Genomic DNA, 11,202 nt, shown 5'->3' on the forward strand with positions numbered 1-11,202 from the left:
GCTCCAAACACACCCCATGCACAACTCCACCGGGGAAGGTGCCAGAAACGAGTTCTGTTGGCAGTTTTTACACTACCCCGGTAGGCATCTGAAAGGCACCATAAAATTTGTTCTACCTGCTTTCTGGGCTGAGATGGGGAACGATGAATTTTGGACTCGGCTGGTGACAAAATGCTCCAAACACACCCCATGCACACCTCCACCAGGGAAGGTGCCAGAAAGGAGTTCTCTTGGTAATTCTTACACTACCCCGGTAGGCAGCTGCAAGGCACCACAAAAGTTGTTCTACCTGCTTTCTGGGCTGAGATGGGGAAACGATGAATTTTAGAGTCGGCCGGTGACAAAATGCTCCAAACACACCCCATGCGCAGCTCCACCAGGGAAGGTGCCAGAAAGGAGTTCTGTTGGCAGTTTTTACATTGGTCCGGTAGGCAGCTGAAAGGCACCACAAAAGATGTTCTACCTGCTTTCTGGGCTGAGGTGGGGAATCGCTGTATTTTGGATTCGCCTGGTGACAAAATGTTCCAAACACACCCCATGCACAACTCCACCGGGGAAGGTGCCAGAAACGAGTTCTCTTGGTAGTTTTTACATTACCCCGTAAGCAGCTGCAAGGCACCACAAAAGTTGTTCTACCTGCTTTCTGGGCTGAGATGGGGAATCGCTGAATTTTGGACTCGGCTGGTGACAAAATGTTCCAAACACACCCCATGCACAATTCCACCGCGGAAGGTGCCAGAAACGAGTTCTCTTGGTAGTTTTTACATTGCTCCGGTAGGCAGCTGAAAGGCACCACAAAACTTGTTCTACCTGCTTTCTGGGCTGAGGTGCGGAAACGATGAATTTTAGAGTCGGCCGGTGACAAAATGCTCCAAACACACCCCATACGCAGCTCCACCAGGGAAGGTGCCAGAAACGAGTTCTGTTGGCAGTTTTTTACAGTACCCCGGTAGGCAGCTGCAAGGCACCACAAAAGCTGTTCTACCTGCTTTCTGGGCTGAGGTGGGGAAACGATGACTTTTGGACTCGGCTGGTGACAAAATGTTCCAAACACACCCCATGCACAACTCCACCGGGGAAGGTGCCAGAAACGAGTTCTGTTGGCCGTTTTTACATTGGTCCGGTTGGCAGCTGAAAGGCACCACAAAAGTTGTTCTACCTGCTTTCTGGGCTGTGATGGGGAAATGCTGAATTTTGGAAACGGCTCGTGACAAAATGTTCCAAACACAGCCATGCACAGCTCCACCGGGGAAGGTGCCAGAAAGGAGTTCTGTTGGCAGTTTTTACATTGGTCCGGTAGGCAGCTGCAAGGCACCACAAAAGTTGTTCTACCTGCTTTCTGGGCTGAGATGGGGAACCGCTGACTTTTGGAGTCGGCTGGTGACAAAATGTTCCAAACACACCCCATGCACAACTCCACTGGGGAAGGTGCCAGAAAGGAGTTCTGTTGGTGGTTTTACACTGCCCTAGTAGCCAGATGAAAGGCACCACAAAATTTGTTCTACCTGCTTTCTGGGCTGAGATGGGGAAACGATGAATTTTGGTCTCGGCTAATGACAAACTTTTCCAAACACACCTCATGCACAACTCCACCGGGGAAGGTGCCAGAAACGAGTTCTGTTGGTGGTTTTTACACTACCCCGGTAGGCAGCTGAAAGGCACCACAAAAGTTGTTCTACCTGCTTTCTGGGCTGAGATGGGGAATCGCTGACTTTTGGACTCGGCTGGTGACAAAATGTTCCAAACACACCCCATGCACAACTCCACCAGGGAAGGTGCCAGAAAGGAGTTCTGTTGGCAGTTTTTACATTGGTCCGGTAGGCAGCTGCAAGGCACCACAAAAGTTGTTCTACCTGCTTTCTGGGCTGAGATGGGGAAACGATGAATTTTGGACTCCGCTGGTGACAAAATGTTCCAAACACACCCCATGCACAACTCCACCGCGGAAGCTGCCAGAAACGAGTTCTTTTGGTAGTTTTTACACTACCCCGGTAGGCATCTGAAAGGCACCATAAAATTTGTTCTACCTGCTTTCTGGGCTGAGATGGGGAAACAATGAATTTTAGAGTCGGCCGGTGACAAAATGCTCCAAACACACCCCATGCGCAGCTCCACCAGGGAAGGTGCCAGAAAGGAGTTCTGTTGTTAGTTTTTACATTGGTCCGGTAGGCAGCTGCAAGGCACCACAAAAGTTGTTCTACCTGCTTTCTGGGCTGAGGTGGGGAATCGCTGAATTTTGGACTCGGCTGGTGACAAAATGTTCCAAACACACCCCATGCACAACTCCACCGGGGAAGGTGCCAGAAAGGAGTTCTCTTGGTAATTCTTACACTACCCTGGTAGGCAGCTGAAAGGCACCACAAAACTTGTTCTACCTGCTTTCTAGGCTGAGGAGCGGAAACGATGAATTTTAGAGTCGGCCTGTGACAAAATGTTCCAAACACACCCCATGCGCAGCTCCACCAGGGAAGTTGCCAGAAAGGAGTTCTCTTGGCAGTTTTTTACAGTACCCCGGTAGGCAGCTGCAAGGCACCACAAACGCTGTTCTACCTGCTTTCTGGGCTGAGATGGGGAAACGATGAATTTTAGAGTCGGCTGGTGACAAAATGTTCCAAACACACCCCATGCGCAGCTCCACCAGGGAAGGTGCCAGAAACGAGTTCTCTTGGTAATTCTTACACTACCCTGGTAGGCAGCTGAAAGGCACCACAAAACTTGTTCTACCTGCTTTCTGGGCTGAGGTGCGGAAACGATGAATTTTAGAGTCGGCCTGTGACAAAATGTTCCAAACACACCCCATGCACAACTCCACCGGGGAAGGTGCCAGAAACGAGTTCTCTTGGTAGTTTTTACAATACCCCGGTAGGCATCTGAAAGGCACCACAAAAGTTGTTCTACCTGCTTTCTGGGCTGAGATGGGGAATGGCTGATTTTTGGTCTCGGCTGGTGACAAAATGTTCCAAACACACCCCATGCGCAGCTCCACCAGGGAAGGTGCCAGAAACGAGTTCTGTTGGCAGTTTTTACATTGGTCCGGTAGGCAGCTGAAAGGCACCACAAAAGTTGTTCTACCTGCTTTTTGGGCTGAGGTGGGGAATGGCTGAATTTTGGTCTCGGCTGGTGACAAAATGTTCCAAACACACCCCATGCGCAGCTCCACCGGGGAAGGTGCCAGAAAGGAGTTCTCTTGGCAGTTTTTTACAGTACCCCGGTAGGCAGCTGCAAGGCACCACAAAAGTTGTTCTACCTGCTTTCTGGGCTGAGGTGCGGAAACGATGAATTTTAGAGTCGGCCGGTGACAAAATGCTCCGAACACACCCCATGCACAACTCCACCGGGGAAGGTGCCAGAAACGAGTTCTGTTGTTAGTTTTTACAATACCCCGGTAGGCATCTGAAAGGCACCATAAAATTTGTTCTACCTGCTTTCTGGGCTGAGATGGGGAAACGATGAATTTTAGAGTCGGCCGGTGACAAAATGCTCCAAACACACCCCATGCACAACTCCACCAGGGAAGGTGCCAGAAACGAGTTCTGTTGGCAGTTTTTACACTACCCCGGTAGGCAGCTGCAAGGCACCACAAACGCTGTTCTACCTGCTTTCTGGGCTGAGGTGGGGAATCGCTGAATTTTGGACTCGGCTGGTGACAAAATGTTCCAAACACACCCCATGCACAACTCCACCGGGGAAGGTGCCAGAAACGAGTTCTCTTGGTAGTTTTTACAATACCCCGGTAGGCATCTGAAAGGCACCACAAAAGTTGTTCTACCTGCTTTCTGGGCTGAGATGGGGAATGGCTGATTTTTGGTCTCGGCTGGTGACAAAATGTTCCAAACACACCCCATGCGCAGCTCCACCAGGGAAGGTGCCAGAAACGAGTTCTGTTGGCAGTTTTTACATTGGTCCGGTAGGCAGCTGAAAGACACCACAAAAGTTGTTCTACCTGCTTTCTGGGCTGAGGTGGGGAATGGCTGAATTTTGGTCTCGGCTGGTGACAAAATGTTCCAAACACACCCCATGCGCAGCTCCACCGGGGAAGGTGCCAGAAAGGAGTTCTGTTGGCAGTTTTTTACAGTACCCCGGTAGGCAGCTGCAAGGCACCACAAAACTTGTTCTACCTGCTTTCTGGGCTGAGGTGCGGAAACGATGAATTTTAGAGTCGGCCGGTGACAAAATGCTCCGAACACACCCCATGCACAACTCCACCGGGGAAGGTGCCAGAAACGAGTTCTGTTGTTAGTTTTTACAATACCCCGGTAGGCATCTGAAAGGCACCATAAAATTTGTTCTACCTGCTTTCTGGGCTGAGATGGGGAAACGATGAATTTTAGAGTCGGCCGGTGACAAAATGCTCCAAACACACCCTATGCACAACTCCACCAGGGAAGGTGCCAGAAACGAGTTCTGTTGGCAGTTTTTACACTACCCCGGTAGGCATCTGAAAGGCACCATAAAATTTGTTCTACCTGCTTTCTGGGCTGAGATGGGAAACGATGAATTTTGGACTCGGCTAGTGACAAAATGCTCCAAACACACCCCATGCACAACTCCACCAGGGAAGGTGCCAGAAAGGAGTTCTCTTGGTAATTCTTACACTACGCCGGTAGGCAGCTGCAAGGCACCACAAAAGTTGTTCTACCTGCTTTCTGGGCTGAGGTGGGGAAACGATGAATTTTGGACTCGGCTGGTGACAAAATGTTCCAAACACACCCCATGCACAACTCAACCAGGGAAGGTGCCAGAAACGAGTTCTGTTGTTAGTTTTTACAATACCCCGGTAGGCATCTGAAAGGCACCACAAAAGTTGTTCTACCTGCTTTCTGGGCTGAGATGGGGAAACGATGAATTTTAGAGTCGGCCGGTGACAAAATGTTCCAAACACACCCCATGCGCAGCTCCACCAGGGAAGGTGCCAGAAACGAGTTCTGTTGGCAGTTTTTACATTGGTCCGGTTGGCAGCTGAAAGGCACCACAAAAGTTGTTCTACCTGCTTTCTGGGCTGAGATGGGGAATCGCTGAATTTTGGACTCGGCTGGTGACAAAATGTTCCAAACACACCCCATGCACAACTCCACCGGGGAAGGTGCCAGAAAGGAGTTCTCTTGGTAATTCTTACACTACCCCGGTAGGCAGCTGCAAGGCACCACAAAAGTTGTTCTACCTGCTTTCTGGGCTGAGATGGGGAAACGATGAATTTTAGAGTCGGCCGGTGACAAAATGCTCCAAACACACCCCATGCGCAGCTCCACCAGGGAAGGTGCCAGAAAGGAGTTCTGTTGGCGGTTTTTACATTGGTCCGGTAGGCAGCTGCAAGGCACCACAAAACTTGTTCTACCTGCTTTCTGGGCTGAGGTGGGGAATGGCTGAATTTTGGACTCGGCTGGTGACAAAATGTTCCAAACACACCCCATGCACAACTCCACCGGGGAAGGTGCCAGAAAGGAGTTCTCTTGGTAATTCTTACACTACCCCGGTAGGCATCTGCAAGGCACCACAAAAGTTGTTCTACCTGCTTTCTGGGCTGAGGTGGGGAATCGCTGAATTTTGGAATCGGCTGGTGACAAAATGTTCCAAACACACCCCATGCACAACTCAACCGCGGAAGCTGCCAGAAACGAGTTCTTTTGGTAGTTTTTACACTACCCCGGTAGGCATCTGAAAGGCATCACAAAAGTTGTTCTACCTGCTTTCTGGGCTGAGATGGGGAAACGATGAATTTTAGAGTCGGCTGGTGACAAAATGCTCCAAACACACCCCATGCGCAGCTCCACCGGGGAAGGTGCCAGAAACGAGTTCTGTTGGCAGTTTTTACATTGGTCCGGTAGGCAGCTGCAAGGCACCACAAAAGTTGCTCTACCTGCTTTCTGGGCTGAGGTGGGGAATCGCTGAATTTTGGACTCGGCTGGTGACAAAATGTTCCAAACACACCCCATGCACAACTCCACCGGGGAAGGTGCCAGAAAGGAGTTCTCTTGGTAATTCTTACACTACCCTGGTAGGCAGCTGAAAGGCACCACAAAACTTGTTCTACCTGCTTTCTGGGCTGAGGTGCGGAAACGATGAATTTTAGAGTCGGCCTGTGACAAAATGTTCCAAACACACCCCATGCGCAGCTCCACCAGGGAAGGTGCCAGAAACGAGTTCTCTTGGCAGTTTTTTACAGTACCCCGGTAGGCAGCTGCAAGGCACCACAAACGCTGTTCTACCTGCTTTCTGGGCTGAGGTGGGGAAACGATGACTTTTGGACTCGGCTGGTGACAAAATGTTCCAAACACACCCCATGCACAACTCCACCGGGGAAGGTGCCAGAAACGAGTTCTCTTGGTAGTTTTTACAATACCCCGGTAGGCATCTGAAAGGCACCACAAAAGTTGTTCTACCTGCTTTCTGGGCTGAGATGGGGAATGGCTGATTTTTGGTCTCGGCTGGTGACAAAATGTTCCAAACACACCCCATGCGCAGCTCCACCAGGGAAGGTGCCAGAAACGAGTTCTGTTGGCAGTTTTTACATTGCTCCGGTAGGCAGCTGAAAGGCACCACAAAAGTTGTTCTACCTGCTTTCTGGGCTGAGGTGGGGAATGGCTGAATTTTGGTCTCGGCTGGTGACAAAATGTTCCAAACACACCCCATGCGCAGCTCCACCGCGGAAGGTGCCTGAAAGGAGTTCTGTTGGCAGTTTTTTACAGTACCCCGGTAGGCAGCTGCAAGGCACCACAAAAGTTGTTCTACCTGCTTTCTGGGCTGAGGTGCGGAAACGATGAATTTTAGAGTCGGCCGGTGACAAAATGCTCCGAACACACCCCATGCACAACTCCACCGGGGAAGGTGCCAGAAAGGAGTTCTGTTGGCAGTTTTTACATTGGTCCGGTAGGCAGCTGCAAGGCACCACAAAAGTTGTTCTACCTGCTTTTTGGGCTGAGATGGGGAATCGCTGAATTTTGGACTCGGCTGGTGACAAAATGTTCCAAACACACCCCATGCACAACTCCACCGGGGAAGGTGCCAGAAACGAGTTCTGCTGTTAGTTTTTACAATACCTCGGTAGGCATCTGAAAGGCACCATAAAATTTGTTCTACCTGCTTTCTGGGCTGAGATGGGGAAACGATGAATTTTAGAGTTGGCTGGTGACAAAATGCTCCAAACACACCCCATGCGCAGCTCCACCAGGGAAGGTGCCAGAAACGAGTTCTCTTGGCAGTTTTTACATTGGTCCGGTAGGCAGCTGCAAGGCACCACAAAAGTTGTTCTACCTGCTTTCTGGGCTGAGATGGGGAATCGCTGAATTTTGGACTCGGCTGGTGACAAAATGTTCCAAACACACCCCATCCACAACTCCACCAGGGAAGGTGCCAGAAACGAGTTCTCTTGGTAGTTTTTACAAAACCCCGGTAGGCAGCTGCAAGGCACCACAAAAGTTGTTCTACCTGCTTTCTGGGCTGAGGTGGGGAAACGATGAATTTTAGAGTTGGCCGGTGACAAAATGCTCCAAACACACCCCATGCGCAGCTCCACCAGGGAAGGTGCCAGAAAGGAGTTCTGATGGCAGTTTTTACATTGGTCCGGTAGGCAGCTGAAAGGCACCACAAAATTTGTTCTACCTGTTTTCTGGGCTGAGATGCGGAATGGCTGAATTTTGGACTCTGCTGGTGACAAAATGTTCCAAACACACCCCATGCACAACTCCACCGGGGAAGGTGCCAGAAACGAGTTCTGTTGTTAGTTTTTACACTACCCCGGTAGGCATCTGAAAGGTACCATAAAATTTGTTCTACCTGCTTTCTGGGCTGAGATGGGGAAACGATGAATTTTAGAGTCGGCCGGTGACAAAATGCTCCAAACACACCCCATGCGCAGCTCCACCGGGGAAGGTGCCAGAAAGGAGTTCTGTTGGCAGTTTTTACAATACCCCGGTAGGCATCTGAAAGGCACCACAAAACTTGTTCTACCTGCTTTCTGGGCTGAGGTGGGGAATCGCTGAATTTTGGTCTCGGCTCCTGACAAAATGTTCCAAACACACCCCATGCACAACTCCACCGGGGAAGGTGCCAGAAAGGAGTTTTCTTGTTAGTTTTTACACTACCCCGGTAGGCATCTGAAAGGCACCACAAAAGTTGTTCTACCTGCTTTCTGGGCTGAGGTGGGGAATCGCTGAATTTTGGACTCGGCTGGTGACAAAATGTTCCAAACACACCCCATGCACAACTCCACCGCGGAAGGTGCCAGAAACGAGTTCTGTTGTTAGTTTTTACAATACCCCGGTAGGCATCTGAAAGGCACCATAAAATTTGTTCTACCTGCTTTCTGGGCTGAGATGGGGAAACGATGAATTTTAGAGTCGGCCGGTGACAAAATGCTCCAAACACACCCCATGCGCAGCTCCACCAGGGAAGGCGCCAGAAAGGAGTTCTGTTGGCAGTTTTTACATTGGTCCGGTAGGCAGCTGCAAGGCACCACAAAAGTTGTTCTACCTGCTTTCTGGGCTGAGATGGGGAATCGCTGAATTTTGGACTCGGCTGGTGACAAAATGTTCCAAACACACCCCATGCACAACTCCACCGGGGAAGGCGCCAGAAACGAGTTCTGTTGTTAGTTTTTACACTACCCCGGTAGGCAGGTGAAAGGCACCATAAAAGTTGTTCTACCTGCTTTCTGGGCTGAGATGGGGAAACGATGAATTTTAGCGTCGGCCGGTGACAAAATGTTCCAAACACACCCCATGCACAACTCCACCGGGGAAGGTGCCAGAAACGAGTTCTTTTGGTAGTTTTTACACTACCCCGGTAGGCATCTGAAAGGCACCATAAAATTTGTTCTGCCTGCTTTCTGGGCTGAGATGGGGAAACGATGAATTTTAGAGTCGGCCGGTGACAAAATGCTCAAAACACAACATGCGCAGCTCCACCAGGGAAGGTGCCAGAAAGGAGTTCTGTTGGTAATTCTTTACACTACGCCGGTAGGCAGCTGAAAGGCAGCACAAAAGTTGTTCTTCCTGCTTCCTGGGTTGAGGTGGGGAATCGCTGAATTTTGGACTCGGCTGGTGACAAAATGCTCCAAACACACCCCATGCACAACTCCACCGGGGAAGGTGCCAGAAAGGAGTTCTGTTGTTATTTTTTACAATACCCCGGTAGGCATCTGAAAGGCACCATAAAATTTGTTCTACCTGCTTTCTGGGCTGAGATGGGGAAACGATGAATTTTAGAGTCGGCCGGTGACAAAATGCTCCAAACACACCCCATGCGCAGCTCCACCAGGGAAGGCGCCAGAAACGAGTTCTGTTGGCAGTTTTTACACTACCCCGGTCGGCAGCTGCAAGGCACCACAAAAGTTGTTCTACCTGCTTTCTGGGCTGAGATGGGGAATCGCTGACTTTTGGAGTCGGCTGGTGACAAAATGTTCCAAACACACCCCATGCACAACTCCACCAGGGAAGGTGCCAGAAACGAGTTCTGTTGTTAGTTTTTACAATACCCCGGTAGGCATCTGAAAGGCACCATAAAATTTGTTCTACCTGCTTTCTGGGCTGAGATGGGGACACGATGAATTTTAGAGTTGGCTGGTGACAAAATGTTCCAAACACACCCCATGCGCAGCTCCACCAGGGAAGGTGCCAGAAAGGAGTTCTGTTGGCAGTTTTTACATTGGTCCGGTAGGCAGCTGCAAGGCACCACAAAAGTTGCTCTACCTGCTTTCTGGGCTGAGATGGGGAATCGCTGAATTTTGGACTCGGCTGGTGACAAAATGTTCCAAACACACCCCATGCGCATCTCCACCAGGGAAGGTGCCAGAAACGAGTTCTCTTGGTAGTTTTTACAAAACCCCGGTAGGCAGCTGAAAGGCACCACAAAAGTTGTTCTACCTGCTTTCTGGGCTGAGGTGGGGAAACGATGAATTTTAGCGTCGGCCAGTGACAAAATGCTCCAAACACACCCCATGCGCAGCTCCACCAGGGAAGGCGCCAGAAACGAGTTCTGTTGGCAGTTTTTACACTACCCCGGTCGGCAGCTGCAAGGCACCACAAAAGTTGTTCTACCTGCTTTCTGGGCTGAGATGGGGAATCGCTGAATTTTGGACTCGGCTGGTGACAAAATGTTCCAAACACACCCCATGCACAACTCCACCAGGGAAGGTGCCAGAAACGAGTTCTGTTGTTAGTTTTTACAATACCCCGGTAGGCATCTGAAATGCACCATAAAATTTGTTCTACCTGCTTTCTGGGCTGAGATGGGGAAACGATGAATTTTAGAGTTGGCTGGTGACAAAATGCTCCAAACACACCCCATGCGCAGCTCCACCAGGGAAGGTGCCAGAAAGGAGTTCTCTTGGCAGTTTTTACATTGGTCCGGTAGGCAGCTGCAAGGCACCACAAAAGTTGTTCTACCTGCTTTCTGGGCTGAGATGGGGAATCGCTGAATTTTGGACTCGGCTGGTGACAAAATGTTCCAAACACACCCCATGCGCATCTCCACCAGGGAAGGTGCCAGAAACGAGTTCTCTTGGTAGTTTTTACAAAACCCCGGTAGGCAGCTGCAAGGCACCACAAAAGTTGTTCTACCTGCTTTCTGGGCTGAGGTGGGGAAACGATGAATTTTAGAGTCGGCCGGTGACAAAATGTTCCAAACACACCCCATGCGCAGCTCCACCAGGGAAGGTGCCAGAAAGGAGTTCTGTTGGCAGTTTTTACATTGGTCCGGTAGGCAGCTGAAAGGCACCACAAAAGTTGTTCTACCTGCTTTCTGGACTGAGATGGGGAAACGATGAATTTTAGAGTCGGCCGGTGACAAAATGTTCCAAACACACTCCATGCACAACTCCACCGGGGAAGGTGCCAGAAACGAGTTCTTTTGGTAGTTTTTACAATACCCCGGTAGGCATCTGAAAGGCACCATAAAATTTGTTCTACCTGCTTTCTGGGCTGAGATGGCGAAACGATGAATTTTAGAGTCGGCCGGTGACAAAATGCTCCAAACACACCCCATGCGCAGCTCCACCAGGGAAGGTGCCAGAAAGGAGTTTTCTTGGTAATTCTTTACACTACGCCGGTAGGCAGCTGAAAGGCACCACAAAAGATGTTCTACCTGCTTTCTGGGTTGAGGTGGGGAATCGCTGAATTTTGGACTCGGCTGGTGACAAAATGTTCCAAACGCACCCCATGCACAACTCCACCAGGGAAGGTGCCAGAAACGAGTTCTCTTAGTAGT

This window comes from Falco cherrug, chromosome 11 (assembly GCF_023634085.1).
Source record: "Falco cherrug isolate bFalChe1 chromosome 11, bFalChe1.pri, whole genome shotgun sequence".
Taxonomy (NCBI): domain Eukaryota; kingdom Metazoa; phylum Chordata; class Aves; order Falconiformes; family Falconidae; genus Falco; species Falco cherrug.